The sequence below is a fragment of the Tachypleus tridentatus genome, chromosome 4, assembly GCF_004210375.1.
Source record: "Tachypleus tridentatus isolate NWPU-2018 chromosome 4, ASM421037v1, whole genome shotgun sequence".
In the NCBI taxonomy this organism is placed as follows: domain Eukaryota; kingdom Metazoa; phylum Arthropoda; class Merostomata; order Xiphosura; family Limulidae; genus Tachypleus; species Tachypleus tridentatus.
The window spans coordinates 10,045,173-10,069,439 of NC_134828.1; the positions used below are offsets into that span (position 1 = coordinate 10,045,173).

At 34.6% G+C, this 24,267-nt stretch overlaps 1 long non-coding RNA gene across 1 annotated transcript in view; it reads left to right on the forward strand.

The window, feature by feature from the left end:
* The first annotated feature begins 14,376 nt into the window (after nt 1-14,376).
* Nucleotides 14,377-24,267, forward strand: part of LOC143248552 (uncharacterized) — a 45,930-nt gene continuing 36,039 nt past the window's right edge. Inside the window, exon 1 of the long non-coding RNA XR_013027042.1 lies at nt 14,377-14,659. This is a non-coding gene — a long non-coding RNA (uncharacterized LOC143248552). The remainder of the gene's footprint in view (nt 14,660-24,267) is intronic.

The window sequence follows — 24,267 nt, forward strand, 5'->3', positions numbered from 1 at the left end:
TTTACAGTTGGACACCAGCAAAATAAAGAAAAGTTGTGATGACAAAGTCAAAGAAATACAAAAAAAAAAAAAAAACAAACCATAGAGACAGCAATGACAGAATAAAACATCCGGAAAATGAATTGATGAATGCAAGTATTGAACACCACTTTTCATATCCGCCGAAGAATCCTATCATAAACACCATCTACTACAAAATATAGAGTAGGAGGAATTATTGTTCTACATCTGTTACCACCATTTCTGTGGCATCTTTTAATAGAGGACCTTCCTGAAATACTCCGAACAATTCATTAGGAAGTCTAGTTTCAAAATGTAACTTGACAATTAACGTCACCTAGTTCAAAAACCGACAGACAATGATGAAAGAGTGTCATAGGAGGCTTACCCGGCTTGAATCAAAATCATTTTCAGAGTAAACAAACGGGATAGTGAACATCAAGGTATTATTTTTGCTACCCATTTAAAAGGACCAACTTTAATGACATTAAGTACATTTTCAGAACATTGGCCTATCGAAGCATATGGTATGTTCCCTCAGAAATAAACCACTTCATTATGTTTATAAATCGTTGTTTACAAATTTATTAAAATGACACAAGTTTGAAACCAGTTATTCATTGAATCAAGAATAGAGCTAAATAACCTTTAAGGTGAAGAGTCGCTCCATATAGCCCAAAATACAGATGTATTGGGTATAGCATGATACATTGTGCTTACAAAAGGGCTTGTTATGTCAGAAATTGGGAGATACCAGTGGACAGAGACCAGGGGCGTAGATTTTTTACACCCGATGGGGTGATGATTTTTGCAACCACTTATGTGGACTGTTCAATTTGTAAATTGGTAATCTCTGATTACGTGAACCTGAAAGCTGTAAACATGCAGTCACAGAGTAATCTTATTGCCACGATACTTGCATGTATACTTAGGCCTACTGACTGACACTTACGAACTATCGCTTAGATCGAAAAGCTTAGAAGCACGCCTATATTAAAGATGTACATTTCGGCTACTAAAAAAGCCTACATCTAGGCCTAATTATGTAATTCGATTGGTAAGAACACGAGAATCACAAGAACAAACACAAAATTTGTAGGCCTGTGATGCAATAAAACAATTCAACAGACCAAACTGTAGGGGGGATAATTGTATGCACCATACCCCCCACCTAAAATGAAGGGGATGTATCCCCCATCCCCCAGGATCTACGCCCCTGTCAGACACTATGACTACATTTTACACTTTCCAAGTATCAACGTTTCGAAGTATTACATCATCTTTGCAATTTTCCACGGCTGGAGACAACTGGAGAGAATAACAGATCATTTAAATACCGAGGCCTTGTAAACAACTCATTTGAAACGTGTAAACAATTGATTTAAAACGTGTAAACAACTGATTCAGTACGTGTAAACAACTGATTTAAAACGTGTAAACAACTGATTCAATACGTGTAATCAACTGATTTAATACGTGTAAACAACTGATTTAATACGTGTAAACAACTGATTTAAAACGTGTAAACAACTGATTTAATATGTGTCAATTGTATCGTGTGCGAAAAGATTCATGAACAAAATAACAATAATAACTACAGTCGTATTGTGTTGGAGCACCACTTGAGGGAGTTGCTGTGAACATTCTTGGTTCTTCGTCACAAAGTAACAGAGGAATGTGCACACCATGATTGTGATAGACTGTTTCACCAAATGGCTAGAAGCAATCGCTGTTCTTAACCACGAAACAGAAACTCTGACAATTAAATTCGTCAACGAATTTGTTTCAAGATTTGGTGTGCCTATGAAATTTCACTTAGATAAAGGAACGGAACGTTAAAGTTCCTACTTTGTGAAAATATATCAGATTCTTGTAATCAAAAATACTAGAACGAGAGCACTCTGACGGCGTGGTTAAGAGATACAGCGAAAGATTTTGATTATATGTCTTCCAATGCTTTTCTAACATAAATGTAAACGGATATCTGAGTTAAAAGTGTGCCTTAGTGATGATGGTATGTTGCATGTATTTTTATGTTTGGGGGAGAATCGTGTCATTGGACATTCTGTGCTCATATCCAATAGAATAGTTTTCACCAGAGTCTTACATAAAACATGCAGTGGTACTAAAGAACACAACATAGGTCATACAAATTTAAGTACGTGTTTCGAAGGCTTGTATTTGTTTTAAAAGAATGATGTGGTTCACAGAATACGTGGAGACGATTCAAGCCAATAGTCATCTAACGTGATCATCTTTGGAAATACGTTAATGAGAGAATGGTCAACTGGGTAAATTCAGAGAAAAATCTGTCAACAGAAAGTGAACTTGTTGATTATTTTATGTGATTATTAAAAGAAAGATACTGATTAACATGAGATTTCTTTATGTTTTTATGTGGTGATTCCAGGTAAAAACCACAGATACAGATTAACATGAGATTTCTTTATGTTTGTGTGTGGTAATTTCGGTTACAGGCCACAGACACTGCTTAACATGAGATGTCGGCCCGGCATGGCCAAGCGTGTTAAGGCGTGCAACTCGTAATCTGAGGGTCGCGGGTTCGCCAAACATGCTCGCCCTTTCAGCCGTGGGGGCGTTATAATGTGACGGTCAATCCCACTATTCGTTGGCAAAAGAGTAGCCCAAGAGTTGGCGGTGGGTGGTGATGACTAGCTGACTAGATCTTACACTGCTAAATTAGGGACGGCTAGCGCAGATAGCCCTCGAGTAGCTTTGTACGAATTTCAAAAACAAACAAACAAACAACATGAGATGTCTTTATGTTTGTACTTAGTTATTGTGGATATTAAGCCAGAGATACTGATTAACATAAGATATCGTTATGTTCTTACGCATTAAATCTGGTTACTAAGATTGAAATACTGGTTAACATGAAATGTATTTGTGTGCGTAGGTGGTGATTCTGATTAGTAAACCAGAGATACCATTTAACATGAGATGTCTTAATGTCTGTATGCAGTGATTCTTGTTACCCAGCTGGTATTCTGCTGGTTAACATGTAATAAGCAGTTTATTTAGGACATGAAAATAACTAATTTTTTTGTGTTTCTGCTTGTTTGTTATCGTAAACAACTTTAATTCGTTCAGTGAGATACAAACTGTTTAAAATTAAAATGACTTTAATAGTTAATTTATTGTTTAACAAACTAGTCATAGTACAATATGGAAACTATTTCCACAATGCTTTTATTGATAAAACATTTAATGTTTAATTTCTTATTTTAACAAATTCCGTACATCTTGACTAAACTAAAAAAGTGTCCATATGGTTGTTCTATTACTCATTCTGAGAAATTTTCGACTTCAACATTATTATTATTTTGATATTTTAAAAACTAATAATATTTAGATAAATTTAGATTTATGTTCATAATTAGGTACGTGCTCTGAGGGTCAAATACGCATCAAGTAATAGGAATATACTTAAATATTTATTTTATGGTAATCATTACGTTACTTACATAAGCTGCTGACTGAAACCCTGCCATCTAGTATCATATTTTACAATTAATGAATTCCCTAATAAAGTTAGAAACTGTACAAGGAAAGCTGTTTCTGAGAGTTTTATGAAGAAATATTGTAAATCTAACACAAAAAAGCAAACGTAGATATGTTAAAATTTGTATTGTAAATTGGACTTTCGGAAACCTTTGACCCTCTCCCTCCAAAAAAAAAAAAAATACAGTAAATTAAATGAAGAAAGTTGGATATTTTAAATTTAGACAAATACAGAAGAATATATATATCTATATATATATATACAAAACGAACCTTACGTCTAGGTTATATATATATTATATATATCTTTGTAGAGACACTAAAAATGTGGGATTCATAAAAACAAACAAACATGAAATTTTACCTGATTATTCAAATGATTTATTTATCGTCACATTTTTCTGAATAGAAAAGTAGATTCTTGTGTCTTATACGTTGTAATAAATGTGCTTATGATGCTCGCATAATTCTAAAAGTTTCAAAACCTGTTTTGATCTTTTCATGTCTTTACCGTATGTTTGCATGGTGCTGCTATCTAGTGGTGACATATAAAATCAATGCTGTAGTTATTAGTATGCATGAAGACGTTTTGAATATGTTCCCAAACGTTCGGAAAAAAATACCGTGTTCGTGTGGGTTCGGAAGTGATTAAAACAAGCGAAATTATTAAGTAACATTGTTATTGTAGATTTTATACGGTACAACACAACGTTAATCTATAACGAAACGAAACGAACTGATAAATTATTAAGTTACATTTTTGTTGTATATTTTACATGGTACAACCCGACTTTAATCTGTAACTGAAGCAACTTAGAAATTATTAATAACTGATTCTACACAAACTAATCGATCCTATGTGACAAAGTCAATAAAACTACTAATCCTCATAAATTAATTTACGATAAAATAAAAACTTTTAAATATTGAAGTAACTCACGGAGACTTTCTTATATACTTATGAGTTATGTAAGACAAAATCCTGAAACTTATTAATAAAGAAAACACAAAAGTAATTACTGAAGATGACGCAACGTCTAATAAATGCGTGCAGTAAATAAATTCGTGATTCTTTGGATCACCTTTTCCGAAAAATAAATCGATTATTAATATCTCGAAGTTTATTTTAAATTTGAAGCTTCTCGAAATTAGAGCTACCCATATAGTAAAAGGGGGAAGAAATGAGAGACACACCTTTCAAAACTACATCAACTTGGCTAATACGAATCTAAGAGGTTATATATACAATAACAGAGACAGTGAAAGAGCGCTACATGTGACGCTACATATAATCAAGGCACATGGTAATGTATCATGGGGCCAAAACAAACTGCAGGACACATATTATGGCATTAATAGGGGAGATACTTTAGTGAAACTCCATTTTACATAGTTTGAGCTGTGATGATCTGAGCCATCACACGTTTTCAGTGGATGTGCCTTTGCTTCTTATAACAAATTTCAAGGTAATCCATTAAAAATATACGAGATATAAAACCTCCAATTTTGATTGAATTTCTTAATTTTTTAGTTTTTCTTTGCATTAAAAGTATCGAAACTTTATTTGAGAGAAAAAACATTTTTTGATTGGTTGGATTGGTGTTTTATGCGCAAAGCAACTAGGCTATCTGCGCCAACAAAGTTTGTATATATATTTTTTCAAATTTTGTGCATTAATAGGTATTTATAACGTACAGTGAGGTGTCAAATTTGTTCTGAATATAAACCACATGTTCAAAATTGTTTCCCACCAGTGGCATAGTCATATGTCTGCAGACTTATGCTAGTAGCAACCAGGTTTCGATACCCGTGGTGGGCAGAGCATTTATAGCCTTTTGGGCCTGGCATGGCCAGGTGGTTTAGGCACTCAACTTGTAATCCGAGGGTCACGGGTTCGAATCCCCATCACATCAAACATGCTCGTCCTTTCAGCCGTGGGGTCGTTATAATGTGTGGTCAATTCCACTATTCGTTATTATGAGCCCAAGAGTTGGCGGTGGGTGGTGAGGACTAGCTGCCTTCCCTCCAGTCTTACACTGCTAAATGATGGAAGGCTAGTGCAGATAGCCCTCGTGTAGCTTTGCGCGAAATTCAAAAGAAACAAACAAAAACAAGGTGATCCAACAAAACCGCTCTAATATGAACAAAATGTTTGCATGCACCTACGTAAAAGTAACATGAGCAATTGATCTAAAATTTTTAAAAGAGTTTCACCGCAGGATAAAATTTGACCATTTTAAGTTTTTATCATTAGGATTAAAGACGGTTGATTTGGAGCGGTTAAAGGAAGCGGAGATACGTAAATATCGGTTAGGCCAAGCCGACTATATTAGTAGATTCTTGATCAAGTTTTTCACAAGAAACATACAGGTGGACAATTATTATTCATTGCCAGCTTTTAACCACAGATTTGCTAAATTTTATGAAATTATCCTAACCAAAGAGCATTTAGCTTCAGGTAAGATTAGTTTTAGATTGTAAATATTGAAAAATGCTTGATCCGGCGGTACCTAGTCCATGTGGGTGATGACAAGAAACTGTTAAACTGATTCTATGCGTTATTATATAGGATGGTTTTGTTTTAATTTCGCTGAAAGCTACGCTAGGGCTATCTGCGCTACCCATCCCTAAGTTAGCAGTGTAAGACTAGAGGGAAGGCAGCTATTCATCACCACCCACCGCCAACTCTTGGGCTACTCTTTTACCAACTATTAGTGGGATTGATAGGCTATAAAGCCCCCACGACTGAAAGGCAAGCATGTTTGGTGTGATAGGGATTCGAACCCGCGACCCTCAAATTACGAGTCGAGTACCTTAACCACCTGACCATGCCAGGCCTATTATAAAGGAAGTTATTAACACTATTTTACAGTGGCAAAACTACCACCATATATTTCGAAGAATCTGGCTGCTTCTATAAATTATAGGTCTGTTTCAAATAATAGGGTTGCAATCTTAAAGTTAAATTTGATTACGATATGGTGTCACTTTCTTACATGTAGTTTGTTGAACGAAAAACGTGTGCTGCCTAACTAATGAATGGATATTTGTTGTAAAATTATTAACAGTTGCTATATAAATGTAGCTACCAGTTGTTATTTCATTCATTAATGTTGAACGTTAAATCATTTCTTGATCACATGTATTTATCACACCAAAGGTGTTTTTGGTTATGACTAAAACTATGATACTGACTTCATGAAAAGAAATAGTAGTTTATTAATGTCTTTAATGAATGACTCACATCACGTGTCAAACCTACTCAACTTTGTGGATTGTTGTAGTCCGAAGTAGTTTTAAATATAGGACCTAAGGGGCCGTATAAATATTTCATTCATCTTCTAGGCATTCAAAACTTTTTCATTTTTTTTAATGTCTATGCCTCGCCAGAGAGACAAGCAGTGAAACATAAATATTTCATTCACTTCTAGCTATTATGGTACGTACATAAGGCAGTTTTGGAGTCAGTCCAAGTCACGCCGTAACAACAATCTGGGACCTAAATCTGATAACTGCACCAATGCACACTTAAAAAAGAACGGAATGACTTTGTTAACAATGTCAACGTGGAGTGAAACTGAACATGTTGTCACTAGCATCTAAATGATGTATTAGTCACTAATTTGGAAAAGGTGATAATAAAAATATTGGTTTATCTTTTACTTGGACGTCCATGTTAATTAAATTATTAATTTAAGTGTTATAACTTATTGATGCTAATGTTATCTTATCAAAATTGAATAGCTTCCTTTGCAATATATTGATTCAAATACTAAAATACAGACGTACGATTATAACACACAAAACTGTCTCTCTCTATATATATACATTTATATACACATATGTATCTAAAGTGTATTTTAACTTAAAAAAATTAAAACTAGCCCTCATTCTAATTTATTACATACAATTATTTTTAAACATGCTTAACCCCCTTTGAATCTTGCAAACTTCGTCAGTATTTACCCAGAAACTGTGGTCTGTAAAATGCCGGTATCACTGAATACACTGTTACCGATTAATTAAAGTATTTGTGTACTTGTTTAAGGTGGTAGGACTCCGTTACCATAAACTGTGCAGTTTAATAACTTGCATACGTACGGCATGCAGTATTAATATATTGTTACTATGGGCTATATCCTTTCTTCAGAAATATTTGCATATACATACCACTGACTGTTAAAGTAATTACATCCTATTGTCACCTACGTTATATTCGTGTAACTTTTTATATCGTTTAGTTTTGTTTGTTTTTTTAATTTCGTACAAAGCTACTCGAGGGCTATCTGTGCTAGCCGTCCCTAATTTAGCAGTGTAAGACTAGAGGGAAGGCAGCTAGTCATCACCACCCACCGCCGATCTTGGGCTACTCTTTTACCAATGAATAGTGGGATTGACCGTCACATTATAACGCCCCCACGGCTGAAAGGGCGAGCATGTTTGGTGTGACGAGAATTCGAACCCGCGACCCTCAGATTACGAGTTGAACGCCTTAACACACTTGGCAATTCGTAATTAAAGGCGTCTATGTGCACAGAGCTCTTTTGTAACTCTGTGAAAAGTTCTGAAAACAATTAAAAATTACGTTATCTGTAATTTTCTGTTAATATTTATCCAAGGAGTTCAAAAGAACTCAAAAGGTTTGGTAAGTTATGTTAAAAAAAAAGAAGACAAAAACGTTTTCATAAACCCATGGGAATTTCGACAGGGGCAAGCTATGCTATTACAAGTAAAACAGCTAATAAAGGTATGAGATTTCTTCACGTTTGGGGTTCAAAAAACGTATTTCTTTAAAATTAAAACCCGATAAAACTAGGAACGAAACGAAAAGATGGCAGAATGTTGAAGAATGCATTGTTCAAGGTATTTGACTGAAGTCAAGGGTCTTATTGTAGTTTTGTTTTTTGTTACAATAGAAGACAGTTAGGTTATACACGGAACACCAGGAGTAATAAGATCACACATAAGATTATATCCAGGAATAAGTCTTCTCCTGGTGGTACTTTTTTTCGTTTTCTTTTAATGGCAAACGATAGCAGAGTGGAAAAACAGTGAGGTATTCCTTTAGATATATACAAGCTTTTAAAGGGAACTTACATCAGCTTCTGGCTTTAATAGAGACAGTAGCACAATTTTAGGCAGTCCAGGTTTAGCAAGGTAAACTATGATTGATCCAGAAGTTCAGAGTTTGGTGATGAATTATATCATCCTAATTGTTCTGTTGATTATCTTGTGGATTTTGTATACATCGGTAAGTTGACATTTCATAAAAAGCCTTTTAATTTGTAGATTGTTAAAATCATCTTTCTAATAATAATGGGATGATAACTTTACAATATCTGTCGTGGGAGGTCTTTGGGGTCACAATTTTAAAACATTTGTTGTACGAGATCCATGGAATAAATTTTAAAACATCTAATGCAGGAAATTTATGGAATTAATTTTAAAATGTCAGTTGTAGGAAGTATATGGAATTATATTTTTAAGACATTTGTTGTACAAGATATATGGAATCATAATTCTAAGATATCTATTAAATCATTATTTTAAAACGTCTGTTATAGGAGATCTATCTAATCATAATTTGTAAACATTTGTTGTACGATATTATAGAATAATAATTTTAAAACGTCTCTTGTTGTAAGTCCATGGAATTAATTTTAAAACGTCAATTATAGGAGTGTCCATGAAATTAATTTTACAACCTATGCTGTAGAAGATCCATATACTCAATTTTAAAATGTTTCTTGCAAGAAGTCTATGGAATCAATTTTAAAACATCTATTGTAGGAAAACCATAGAATCGTAATTTTATAGCATCTGTTGTAGTAAGTCTATGAAATAAATTCTAAAACGTCTGTCATAGGAGATCCATAGAATCAATTTTAATACGGTTGTTTAACAGGGAATCTATAGAATCAGAATTTTAAAATGTCTGTTGTTGTAAGATCATGGAATCAATTTTAAAACACCTGTTGTAGGAGGTTTTTAGTTTCTCGATTTCTTGTCGTAAGTTTATTCATTTTTGCAGACAAGATATATATATATTAGTTTAATTTTTTTTCCTGAAGGCTTAGAATAGTAAAACAAAATGACAGCATAAGTCACAGCTTGGAAAACTGTAAGATTTGCCTGAAACTTCAGCTGTTCAATTGGATATGGTTCGGTAAAACCACAAGGCTCAAAATAAAGGTGGCGCAACACGTCACACAGTGAAATCAATATTTCTCCACAAGAAAAAAATAAAAAAAGTCTAATGAAGAAAAAACAAGAACAATAATCATTTAATGAAATTTGATATTGTAAAAGGAAGTCAACATGGATAGATTACTTCTGCCTTACTAGTAAGTTAACTTTTTGAGGATGTTTTTCTGTGATTTGGACAGTGGAAAGGTGATGGATTGTTGTACATAAGTGTTGAAAATCTTATCTGTAAGATGCCACAGGAATGATTAACTAATATATTAACAGTGATGTGAGTTGGCAGAAGTTGAATGGCTTGAAGGATAGCCATGTAACACCAATCAAAACAATAAGAAAGAAGGATAGCCATGTAACACCAATCAAAACAATAAGAAAGAAGGATAGCCATGTAACACCAATCAAAACAATAAGAAAAAGGATAGCTATGTAACACCAATCAAAACAATAAGAAAAAAGGATAGCCATGTAACACCAATCAAAACAATAAGAAAGAAGGATAGCCATGTAATACCAATCAAAACAATAAGAAAAAAGGATAGCCATGTAATACCAATCAAAACAATAAGAAAAAGGGATAGCCATGTAACACCAATCAAAACAATAAGAAAAAAGGATAGCTATGTAACACCAATCAAAACAATAAAAAAAAAGGATAGCCATGTAACACCAATCGAAACAATAAGAAAAAAGGATAGCTATGTAACACCAATCAAAACAATAAAAAAAAAGGATAGCCATGTAATACCAATCAAAACAATAAGAAAGAAGGATAGCCATGTAACACCAATCGAAACAATAAGAAAGTTGTTCGTCAGGGAATTAATTGAATGGGATTTTTGTTACAAGTTATTTCTTTCTAGGATCCCTGTTTGGGATTTTATGTCCCTTATTTACATTGATTACATTCATTGGGTAATAATTAGTACATTATTAAAGTTTGATGATGACTTTAAACCCGTGGGTATTTCTATCAATGACGTTGACTCACAAAACGATGAGTTGGATCAATGGATCTGTTGTATAAGTTGTTATCAGATGACCTTTCATTAGACTAAGTGCTGGTAATGTAGTTGGGTTAAAATATTTTCTTTCTTTTCTTTAATATGGAAGGGAAAACACTCAATCGTTTGCTTAGAACAAAAAAGGATATTTTCTTACTGGTAAATAAATCATCAACGCCATCATCAAGGCTCCGTTATTGACAGTAAAGCTAATAGAACTTTGGGATATTTTTACATTAATTACGAAGGTTAGTGGTTAGTTTGATCGACTTTCAGTGTGCAAGTAGCGAGTTCGAATCTTGTCACTGAACGTTTTGTTTTTCCTACTGAGATGGCGTTATAACGTAACGATAAATCGCATTTTTAGTTGGTAAAAGGGTAACCCAAGATCTGGCAATAAACAGTGATGACTATTTGGCTTTAATTTAGCCTATCACTTCAAAATTAGGTTAGGTCATTGGGGATAGCTGTTGAGTAGCTTTGTGCAAAATTGAAAAACAAACAATGACAAGTCAAAAGTGAAACCTGTCTCTATGCACATCACTAGTCAAGCTTTACTTGAAATACTGTGTACAGTTTTGGTCTTATTATCTTAGAAAGAAAGCTGACGTATTGAAAAGGCTTGAGAGTCAAAGCAGGACTACTAAGATCACCCGAGAGCCGAAAGAGTTTTCTTACAAGGATGGAATAAAATCTCTGTACTTATTTTCTCGTGATAAAAGGAAGGCAAGAGGTGATCATACTGAATATTGTAAAGATAAAGGTCTTTGATTTCTTTGTATGTTGTAATGAAAATAATAGAAGAAGAAAAATACAAGCGTAACATTTCAAAAAGACAGGGTAGGTACCCGTTAGAACAGTATTACTTTACTAGTAGGGCAAATGAGTCACTGAATGAATTACCTTCGACAATAATTGAGACTGACATGTTATAAAAGTAAAAAAAAATAATTTAATGTTTAGTTTTCTTTTCTCTTTGAACGCGGGTGCAAAAGATTTGTTTGTTTTGAATATTGCGCAAATCTACATGAGGGCTATCTACGCTAGTCGTCCCTAATTTAGCAGTGTAAGACTAGAGAGAAGACAGCTAGTCATCACCACCCAACGCCGACTCTTGGGCTACTTTATTACCAACAAATAGTGGGGTTGACTGTCACATTATAACGCCCCACGGCTGAAAGGATGAGCATGTTTGGTGCGATTGGGATTCGAACCCGCGACTCTCGGGCTATGAGTCGAGTGCCTTAACCACCTGGCCATGCCAGGCCGCCAATATCTGGAGAAAAACGTATAACAAAACACAACATTCCAGTAAACACCAAATGCATTCAAAAACCAGGTAAAAAAAAATAAGTCCATACTATGTAAAAACTACACTGACAAATACAACACCAACATTATTTATAAAATACAATGCAACAATTTACACGACTTCTATATTGGAGAAACAAGCAGAAAAATGGAAACCAGATTCAAAGAAGAAAAAAAAACACTTTCACACGTTTTTGAACACTGCAAATCAAATAAACACAACATAACTACAGAAAACACTCAGGTACGATGTAGGGAAACAAATATAAAAACAAACGCAAAATCAAAGAAGCCCTGATTATACAGCAACTAAAACCAAAATTAAACCATTATAAAGGATCACTTTTACACCTATACTAATTAATAACATAACATCTGACGGCAACGCCACCTACAGTCCCGTACCCATTTACACTCTTGTGCCTGAGACGATCTATGCAAGAGTCAGTTGCAAACTCTCTCTTTTTTTTATACTGAAGAAGACGAAAGAAGGTTGAAACGTTGTTCTCTGGTTTATTAGTAAAAGTGTTAATACCAGTCGTCCTGAGATACATTTTTACTTCAAGTAGGTTTTTCGTCATCACGAGATAATAAGAATAGTTTATTTCATCAAAGTTTCTCTGGACTTTTACAAAAGGTAAACGATTATTTGGTAGATTAGGCCTAAATATGAAAAGCAGACGTTTATATCAAGTAGGCCTAAATACAAAAAAGGGACAGACGATGTTAGAAGTGTAGATACAACAGTGATAACTCGACTAAACTTAAGTGAGCTGTGCTCGGATAGTTTGATGGTATTAACAGAGAAAAATAGTTTGGTTTGTCAACTGAACTTCTAAAGAAATTGAATGTGCCTAAGTGGACTTTGAGAATAAGAAGAGAACTGTATAGTATTTATGATACCCCTGTGATCTTCTGTAGTGTAAAGAATTTTTTACCCATTTCCAAATATAAATATTATTTTGAAAATAAGTGAAATGAGTACCGTTCGTCTATTTCATTTCGAATTTACCACCAAAAAGTCACAGACATCTAGTGTACAACAATCCTAAGCCCAACAACAATTTATAATATTAAGAAGTATGAGTCAAAATTATTGAAAGTTGGTGAACATAACGTTTGACAGACTGTGATTAAATATAACTTTTATACAGCAACCATACTGAAAATGGAAGCTTATTTATCAGTATCATTACTGGAACTCTGACCCTCAATTCGCAGCCAGCTCGAAACCTTAACCATCAGGCCACTCTGATCTTCTGCAGTGATTGGACAATAATTTTTGTTTGTTACAAGAACACCATTACGTATGTAACTTATCAAGTACACTCATCCTAAAACTATATTTATTTTGCTACATAATATCGTTACATTTTATATTACTGACAGTTTAGGACTTTTCAAGCTGTATTATGGTTGAGTTGACTAACGAGATGTTATAACAGAAACTTGTCTTTTAGCTTATAGACGTTAAAACTAGTTTTCAGAGAAAGTGTTGAATCATTTTTGTTACCAAGACAAAAACAGTAAAAAAAACACTAGAAAATTAAAGAAGCGTTTGGACTTGACATGAGTCCATTCTTCAAAACGTAATGCCGCTGAACACGTTATAAAAGTGACAGTCAAAGCAGTGAAGTTGTAAAATGAGCCGGATAAAAGTATCACTTCTGCGAGTGCTGTTGATTGGCTAATTTCCCTTTGGTCAGTAGTTTAAATCAGTCTCTGACCTGGTCACTTAATTCATGTGCGCATTAGATGTCGTTGAGGTGCAAAATTTCATTTCTACTAAATAACCCTAAAATCAAGAGAATGATAAGTAGTTTTATCATATCTTTAAAAACATAACACATAACTGTTTACAGAAGCAAGATGTTATATCCACTGATGAAGTCCTGTTGTTCTAAACTGTTTAATACAAACATATAAATTACACATATATATAGCCATGAGTATTGCATCTTCTTCCAACTGAGCTATATTTAAACTGCTAGCTTTTGACCTGATGTTTGCTCTTCACTGGAATTAGTAAATCATTAAAAATTTTCTTTAAAGGGGCCATCCTTATATAATAAAACTGTACGTGCTGGCTAAGATTTAACAAGAAAGTGATAAAGTAATTATTTAACTGTGTGTGTGAAGTTCAGTTCGACACTACGTTTCCCCTTATTATTTTGTTACTAAATCATCGAAGTAAAATTTCCGTCTTAAATATCCTATGTGCGTTACATACGGAGGTGTTCACCTTTTGTCTCCATTGGATAAGTTCGCTAGAAACTGACTAATGAGAGCTCACATTAGCAAAAATATTTTTCATTCGGTGGAGGGGATAATATTAGGCTCTGGAATGGAAGAAGCTGAAATGTACTGTCGTTTGTTTTTTTGGTTTTTTTTTCTCTGTTTTTGGCGGCATAAACTTTTGCCGCGAGGTTTACAATTAAAACCTGAACGCGGCTGCTCATTGTTGGTGTCTGTTGCATAAGGTGGACCTGAGAAGAACGTTTTGATCACTATCCACATTAGGCCTAATAGTCATCATGATAGACAAAGAAGCTCAGAGCTTAGTGATGAATTACGTAATACTCATCATTTTACTATTGATTCTGTGGCTTCTTTACACAGGGGTGAGCTAATTCTTTTTTTTATGAATATATTTTCTTTAATTAATGATAGAGTGATCTCACGTCAAATTTCGTGAAAGCCTAAGCATTTTAAAGAACTTTATTCATTACAAATACACCCACACAAAATCTCCCAAAGGAGTTTGAAAATATTAACCTAAGATCGTAACATATCAAAGATGTCTTTTTCCCCCCAGAATAGTTTTTATGTTCGTTGAGAACAACAATTGAAATGCAAAACAAAGTCTCAGTTTTTGTTTAAACTTGAAAAAGTCTCCTAAGTGACGTTCTCAGTTCATAGTTAATATTTGGCTCTACATGACAAAAATATTTAATGGATTTCAAACTTTTTTGCGTTGTTTAGAACAACAGATGCTGTAAACTAGCTGTTTCTCTGAAACTATCAGTTGTTTAGCTTTTAAGAATATTCGAAACATAAAAATACAGCTAGCACTGTAACGTGTATGTTTAAGCAATTTCCTAATAGAACAAGCGTGTCAAGCGTACCACGTGTGTTGTATACCAGAAGGTTCGAAAATCCCTGGTATAAAGCGAAATGTCTAGTCAGCATCAGATATATAATAGATAAGAGTGTGTTTGACATGTCGTATAATTGCTTTTCCTTTCAGTTATTCGCAATGCAGACTAAACTACTCAATAATTCTATGTCACTAATCATACGCTCTATTTGGTTATTATAAAATTCATTGTTTACTTGCAATAATTAGAACAACGAAAACTTTTAAAACTTATAGCAAGAAGTGTTTGACTTTTTCAGCTATTTATCTCTTAACTAAAATTTATTATTTCTGTGTATTTGTTTGTTCTAAAGTACGCATTAAGCTATCTGCACTGTGCTGAATGTGACGATCGAACCCTGATGTTCAGCGATTTGAGATTACCGCTGAGCTGTGAGGGTTGGGTGTACACGTTCTGTGAACTTCAAACAAGTTAGAGGTTATTTTTGTTTGGACAAAAGCTTTACTTATGTTCTTTTGCGTGTTTTACAATTATTACATTGTTTACTGATAAACGTTTTAATACGTTGTTTAGTCTTTTAAACTCTAATGTTCGTCAGATTTCCGTTGAGATGTCAAAGGTCACTAAATGTTTTGGTGTTCCAGAGTGAACATTTCACACATTAGATATAACAGTGTATACTCTTCCACTGATGTTTATTGTAGTTTTGAAACAGCTTGCAAATAGTTTGCTCTTGGGAACCTACTAAATCTTAAAGAAAATTCATAAATTTATAATTAGACAGAGAAAACATGAAAAACGACTGTTAGCTGGTAAGTGTGTAGACTTTTAATGTAGTTTATTGTAGTATTTAAGCAGCTTACAGATACAATTATTTAGTCCCATAGTCACGTTTATTGTATTATATAAGCAGCTTATAGGTACGAGTAATTAGTGTTTTAATAGTGTTTATTATAGTCGTTAAGCAACTTATAGGTTAGTAATTAGACCATTAATCATGTTTATTGTACTGTTTAACTAACTTATAGATATAACTACTTTGTCTCTCAGTTTATACAACTTACAGATACAAATATCTGGTCCTAATCATGTCTATTGTTGTTTTTCTTACAGATATCAGTAATTTGTCTTTTCGTGACATTTATTGTTGTGTTTAAGTAGATTATAGATCCAAATATTTTGTTGTTATAACTTGTAACAGTTTTAGAAGCAAAAATAGTTACTTTTAATTATAGGTAATCACAATATTTAAACAATTTAGAAATAAGAGGTTTTATCGTTTAACTTATTTTTATTGTAGTGTCAAATCGCTTGGAGATAAACTTTTATTCTCATAATCATGTTAATTGTTAATGTGTTGTTAATATAATAACCTATTTATAGCATAGTCTCTTTGTTTGATGTTGTTGTTGTTTTTTAAATAAAATACTTAAAGATCATAAAACTCCGATGTTCTAGACTACAGTATCATTATACCAAGAGACTTAAGTTTTGAAGCGCAAACTCAGCAGAGCTCGATTTAGTTTCTCTACTCTTATATCTAAATTTAACTTTTCAAAAGTGGCTTTTAAATGTGTTTCTTTTCTCGCCCTTTCGGGCCCGGCATGGCCAGGTGGGTTAAGGCATTCGACTTGTAATCCTAAGGTCGCGGGTTCGAATCCCCGTCTCACCAATCATGCTCGCCTTTTCAGCCGTGGCAACGTTATAATGTGACAGTCAATCTCACTATTCAGTGTAAAAGAGTAGCCCAAGAGTTGGCGGTGGGTGGTGATGACTAGCTGCCTTCCCTCGAGTCTTACGGTGCAAAATTAAGAACGGCTAGCGCAGATAGCCCTCGTGTAGCTTTGCGCGAAATTCAGAAACAATTCTCTCCCTTCTATCTCTATTTTTTTATTCCCTAGTGGTCATATTTTCCATTTTTGTTTCAGCATCTTGGGCTGCATAACATAGTGACGTTTTATTTTATTTTATAGTTTTTGTTTTTTGGCAACAGAAATTTACAGGAAACCAAAACCAAAACAAACAAATTATATTTGCTTTTGATTACTTGCGTCCTCATAATCAGCTCATAGAAACTTGAGTGTACAGACCAGACGTGCGTTGCTATTATTAGATTTGCATGTGTGTGTATTAGAGCATTTAATAAAATATTGTTTGCACGATAATTTACATTCTTCTTATGGATTTCTTGGTACAGTGTAGCAGATGGCGCTTTATCTAAATTAAACGTATAATAAATTGTTTATAAGTTAAAGGTTTAAAAACACTCAGTAACGATACTGGTGCATTCTTCACAAATAAATCAGGCTGGCTATATTATATAATTTACATACTTAAATGTATAATTATTTTATTTATTAATTTTGTCTCTGTCTTTAAAGGAATAGAAAATTTAAGAATATCAAAATAAATGATACCTTATATATATCCAGAAGGTGGCAGTAGTATAGTTTAAAGTGATCAAGACCGGCTTACAGTGTTTTGTGTGAGCTCTATTTATCACTTCGGCGATACGCAACACGTTCTCAGGAGAAAGTAAAGCTTCTGACAAGGAGAGTAGAATAGAAACCAAGGAAATCCAATACTGTTAGGAACACGTAAAGGTTCTAAAAGCGTGTATAGGAAAGTGGTAATATAAAGGGAATCTTACGTTGTCAGGGGCATATAATATTTCTGAAACCTTTCATTTGAGAGATATAAAAAACTAGAGAAAACCCTCACACTGTCAGGAAAGGGACGGAACAAACTCCACGAGCAATGAATTACAACGGAATCACGTGCTGCTTACCAGGGTCCTGTTTGATTATCAGAAACCTTTTCATCATGTAATAACTCTGTGAGGCTCGGCATGGTCAGGTGGGTATAGCGCTCGACTCGCAAATCTGAGAATCGCGGGCTCGAATCCCTGTCACACCAAACATGCTCGCCCTTTCAGCCGTGGGGGTGTTATAATGTAACGGTCAATCCCACTACTCGTTGGTAAAAGAAAAGCCCAAGAGTTGGCGGTGGGATGTGATGACTAGCTGTCTTCCCTCTAGTCTTACACTGCTAAATTGGGAATAGCTAGAACAGATAGCCGTCGTGTAGCTTTAAGCGAAATTAAAAAACAACAACAACAAACAAAACTAACTCTGTATCAGAGGTTCTGTATTCCAAGAAGGTTGCTTTGAATATATTCTACAAAAAAAGTAACATTATCAGATATAAACAGAAGAACCGTGAAGGAAATTATTTCATTGTTTAACACACAATTAAAATTCACGTTTACATTACAACCAATTTTTTGCACTCACAAATCCATCGATTTACTCATAATGAAACGTAGACAAAATTATTACTTACTTGGAAACAAGTTTAACTGTTGTATTCCACGATGTGTTTTGAGATATTCGTTTTCTAACAGGTCCTGGTGTTATTCAGAGGTTAGCATGTTAGGACAATGAATCGTGGCCGAGTGACACAAAAACGCGATTCGCACAACGTATTTGGGGGTGCACTAAAAGAGTAACTGTCATATCCCTCATGAGAGTGGTTTGGCCGAAGTATTTAATACGGAGCTGTTTTCCATTTTCAGCGATTGTAATCATTTCTTTGTACTTAAAACTGATCTTTGTGTAGATGTAATACCTGTATAAATGTCTGTTGTTAAGCTCAGAACTCTACAATGGGGCTATCTTGTAACCACTACTAACTCAGAAATCTGGTTTTTAACGTTATAAGCCTTCTGACTTAACCTTAGCCACTGGGGACATAAATATATATATATATGAACTAACCTGTAATTACTAGTTTTTTTTAAGCTGGTGTTTAGTTAGGCCACCTTTACCATTAATAGCTGTCGTTGTTTATTATTAAACACAAAGCTACACAAAGAGCTATCTGTGTTCTAGCCATCACGGGTGTTGAAATTCGGTTTCTAGAGGAATAAGTCCGAAAACACTTTGTCATTAGGGGCCAACATCAATAACATCTTGAGAACTTTGTGGTATTGTATTTACTTGTTAATAAAAACTCGAGAAAAACAGAATAAAGTTATATCAGAGACTATGAGAAAACACATAAACACAATAGTTTTGTCAAGCGTAAAGTCCAGTAAACCACATATTGCCCCTTCCCCCACCAACAGCGGTATGTATGCGGACTTATATCACTTTAAACCGACTTTCGATACCCCCAAGTGGGCAGAGCACTGATAGTTTTTTGTGTAACTTTGTGCTTAATAACTCAATCCCATATATGTTGCACAAGGTTAATAAGATTTGGTGACTATTCCTTTCGCTGGACATATCGTGATCTTTTCTTCTCTGCTGAATTAACTCAATAAATCGTGAAAGTGGTCATTATTGTCGTGGCATATGAAACTTTATTCAGTTGACGTCTTTACAAATGATATAGCATGATGAACTAATATACAGTGGTAATTATACCGTTATGTGTTTTTATTAAATTTATGAAGATGTTAAACATCATTTGTATATATTGTACCCCAAACTACACGAACTTTTTTGTATGTTTGACCAATGGCACAAGGTACTCCTTCTACAATATCTCTTTGAACTTCAACTTGGAACCAGACATCTCGATTATAGACTTCTCTGCCAAAAATTCATTCCACCACAGTTTCATATCCCAGGATACATGTTCCGAAGCTGACAAAGCACGATTTTAATTACATTTGTCATAAGACATCAGCATTAGGCTTATCAGTTTTTAAACATTACATTTTTCCTCTAATACCTTGGAATTAGAAAAGTGCTGTCCAACCAAAGCTAGTCTCCTTGATTTATTGACTTCAAGCAGTACTGTTCAACCAAAGCTGGTCTCCTTGATTTATTGACTTCAAGCAGTACTGTTCAACCAAAGCTAGTCTCCTTGATTTATTGACTTCAAGCAGTACTGTTCAACCAAAGCTAGTCTCCTTGCTTTATTGACTTCAAGCAGAACTGTTCAACCAAAGCTAGTCTCCTTGATTTATTGACTTCAAGCAGTTCTGTTCAACCAAAGCTAGTCTCCTTGATTTATTGACTTCAAGCAGTACTCTTCAACCAAAGCTAGTCTCCTTGATTTATTGACTTCAAGCAGTACTGTTCAACCAAAGCTAGTCTCCTTGCTTTATTGACTTCAAGCAGTACTGTTCAACCAAAGCTAGTCTCCTTGATTTATTGATTTCAAGCAGTACTGTTCAAGCAAAGCTGGTCTCCTTGCTTTATTGACTTCAAGCAGTACTGTTCAACCAAAGCTGGTCTCCTTGCTTTATTGACTTCAAGCAGTACTGTTCAACCAAAGCTGGTCTCCTTGCTTTATTGACTTTAAGCAGTACTGTTCAACCAAAGCTAGTCTCCTCGCTTTATTGACTTCAAGCAGTACTGTTCAACCAAAGCTAGTCTTTTTGCTTTATTGACTTCAAGCAGTACTGTTCAACCAAAGCTAGTCTCCTTTCTTTATTGACTTCAAGCAGTACTGTTCAACCAAAGCTGGTCTCCTTGCTTTATTGACTTCAAGCGGTACTGTTCAACCAAAGCTGGTCTCCTTGCTTTATTGACTTTAAGCAGTACTGTTCAACCAAAGCTAGTCTCCTTGCTTTATTGACTTCAAGCAGTACTGTTCAACCAAAGCTAGTCTCCTTGATTTGTTGACTTCACGCAGTACTGTTCAACCAAAGCTAGTCTCCTTGCTTTATTGACTTCAAGCAGTACTGTTCAACCAAAGCTGGTCTCCTTGCTTTATTGACTTCAAGCAGTACTGTTCAACCAAAGCTGGTCTCCTTGCTTTATTGACTTCAAGCAGTACTGTTCAACCAAAGCTGGTCTCCTTGCTTTATTGACTTCAAGCAGTAATATTTTTTTCTGTTTCCAAAGACCATATTTTTGCAGCGTTTTTAAAACTGTTTTTAGATGACTTTTTAAAGTCATTAGAAAGGATTTAAAATTTGTCTGCGAGTTGATTTTTAGATATCTAACATCTGTTTCAATGTACCATTATCGCCGCCACTTGGCTTTTTTGATCTTATAGATGTGTGTTTTCTTGTACGTGTCCAATGTGTGTCTCTATCTCCATCTACTGTCTTGTCTGATGCTATAGATGTGATTTTGTACTTATTCAATGTGTATCTTTATCTTCATCTACTGTTTTATCTGGTATTATAGATGTGGGCTTTCTTGTACCTGTTCAGTGTGTACCTCTGTCTCCATCTACTGTCTTGTCTGATGATATAGATGTGATTTTATACTTATTCAATGTGTATCTTTATCTTCATCTACTGTTTTATCTGGTATTATAGATGTGGGCTTTCTTGTACCTGTTCAGTGTGTACCTCTGTCTCCATCTACTGTCTTGTCTGATGCTATAGATGTGGATTTTGTACCTATTCATAGTGTATCTTTATCTTCATCTACTGTTTTATCTGGTATTATAGATGTGGGCTTTCTTGCACCTGTTCAGTGTGTACCTCTGTCTCCATCTACTGTCTTGTCTGATGCTATAGATGTGGATTTTGTACCTATTCATAGTGTATCTTTATCTTCATCTACTGTTTTATCTGGTATTATAGATGTGGGCTTTCTTGTACCTGTTCAGTGTGTACCTCTGTCTCCATCTACTGTCTTGTCTGATGCTATAGATGTGGATTTTGTACTTATTCAATGTGTATCTTTATCTTCATCTACTGTTTTATCTGGTATTATAGATGTGGGCTTTCTTGTACCTGTTCAGTGTGTACCTCTGTCTCCATCCACTGTCTTGTATGATGCTATAGATGTGGATTTTGTACTTATTCAATGTGTATCTTTATCTTCATCTACTGTTTTATCTGGTATTATAGATGTGGGCTTTCTTGTACCTATTCAGTGTGTACCTGTGTCTCCATCTACTGTCTTGTTTGATGCTATAGATGTGGATTTTGTACTTATTCAATGTGTATCTTTATCTTCATCTACTGTTTTATCTGGTATTATAGATGTGGGCTTTCTTGTACCTGTTCAGTGTGTACCTCTGTCTCAATCCACTGTCTTGTTTGATGCTATAGATGTGGATTTTGTACTTATTCAATGTGTATCTTTATCTTCATCTACTGTTTTATCTGGTATTATAGATGTGGGCTTTCTTGTATCTGTTCAGTGTGTACCTATGTCTCCATCTACTGTCTTGTCTGATGCTATAAATGTGGATTTTGTACCTATTCATAGTGTATCTTTATCTTCATCTACTGTTTTATCTGGTATTATAGATGTGGGCTTTCTTGTACCTGTTCAGTGTGTACCTCTGTCTCCATCTACTGTCTTGTCTGATGATATAGATGTGATTTTGTACTTATTCAATGTGTATCTTTATCTTCATCTACTGTTTTATCTGGTATTATAGATGTGGGCTTTCTTGTACCTGTTCAGTGTGTACCTCTGTCTCCATCTACTGTCTTGTCTGATGCTATAGATGTGGATTTTGTACCTATTCATAGTGTATCTTTATCTTCATCTACTGTTTTATCTGGTATTATAGATGTGGGCTTTCTTGCACCTGTTCAGTGTGTACCTCTGTCTCCATCTACTGTCTTGTCTGATGCTATAGATGTTGATTTTGTACCTATTCATAGTGTATCTTTATCTTCATCTACTGTTTTATCTGGTATTATAGATGTGGGCTTTCTTGTACCTGTTCAGTGTGTACCTCTGTCTCCATCTACTGTCTTGTCTGATGCTATAGATGTGGATTTTGTACTTATTCAATGTGTATCTTTATCTTCATCTACTGTTTTATCTGGTATTATAGATGTGGGCTTTCTTGTACCTGTTCAGTGTGTACCTCTGTCTCCATCCACTGTCTTGTCTGATGCTATAAATGTGGATTTTGTACCTATTCATAGTGTATCTTTATCTTCACCTACTGTTTTATCTGGTATTATAGATGTGGGCTTTCTTGTACCTGTTCAGTGTGTACCTCTGTCTCCATCCACTGTCTTGTATGATGCTATAGATGTGGATTTTGTACTTATTCAATGTGTATCTTTATCTTCATCTACTGTTTTATCTGGTATTATAGATGTGGGCTTTCTTGTACCTGTTCAGTGTGTACCTCTGTTTCCATCTACTGTCTTGTCTGATGCTATAGATGTGGATTTTGTACTTATTCAATGTGTATCTTTATCTTCATCTACTGTTTTATCTGGTATTATAGATGTGGGCTTTCTTGTACCTGTTCAGTGTGTACCTCTGTCTCCATCCACTGTCTTGTATGATGCTATAGATGTGATTTTGTACTTATTCAATGTGTATCTTTATCTTCATCTACTGTTTTATCTGGTATTATAGATGTGGGCTTTCTTGTACCTGTTCAGTGTGTACCTCTGTCTCCATCCACTGTCTTGTCTGATGCTATAAATGTGGATTTTGTACCTATTCATAGTGTATCTTTATCTTCATCTACTGTTTTATCTGGTATTATAGATGTGGGCTTTCTTGTACCTATTCAGTGTGTACCTGTGTCTCCATCTACTGTCTTGTTTGATGCTGTAGATGTGGATTTTGTACTTATTCAATGTGTATCTTTATCTTCATCTACTGTTTTATCTGGTATTATAGATGTGGGCTTTCTTGTACCTGTTCAGTGTGTACCTCTGTCTCAATCCACTGTCTTGTTTGATGCTATAGATGTGGATTTTGTACTTATTCAATGTGTATCTTTATCTTCATCTACTGTTTTATCTGGTATTATAGATGTGGGCTTTCTTGTATCTGTTCAGTGTGTACCTATGTCTCCATCTACTGTCTTGTCTGATGCTATAAATGTGGATTTTGTACCTATTCATAGTGTATCTTTATCTTCATCTACTGTTTTATCTGGTATTATAGATGTGGGCTTTCTTGTACCTGTTCAGTGTGTACCTCTGTCTCCATCTACTGTCTTGTCTGATGCTATAGATGTGGATTTTGTACTTATTCAATGTGTATCTTTATCTTCATCTACTGTTTTATCTGGTATTATAGATGTGGACTTTCTTGTACCTGTTCAGTGTGTACCTCTGTCTCCATCTACTGTCTTGTCTGATGCTATAAATGTGGATTTTGTACCTATTCATAGTGTATCTTTATCTTCATCTACTGTTTTATCTGGTATTATAGATGTGGGCTTTCTTGTAC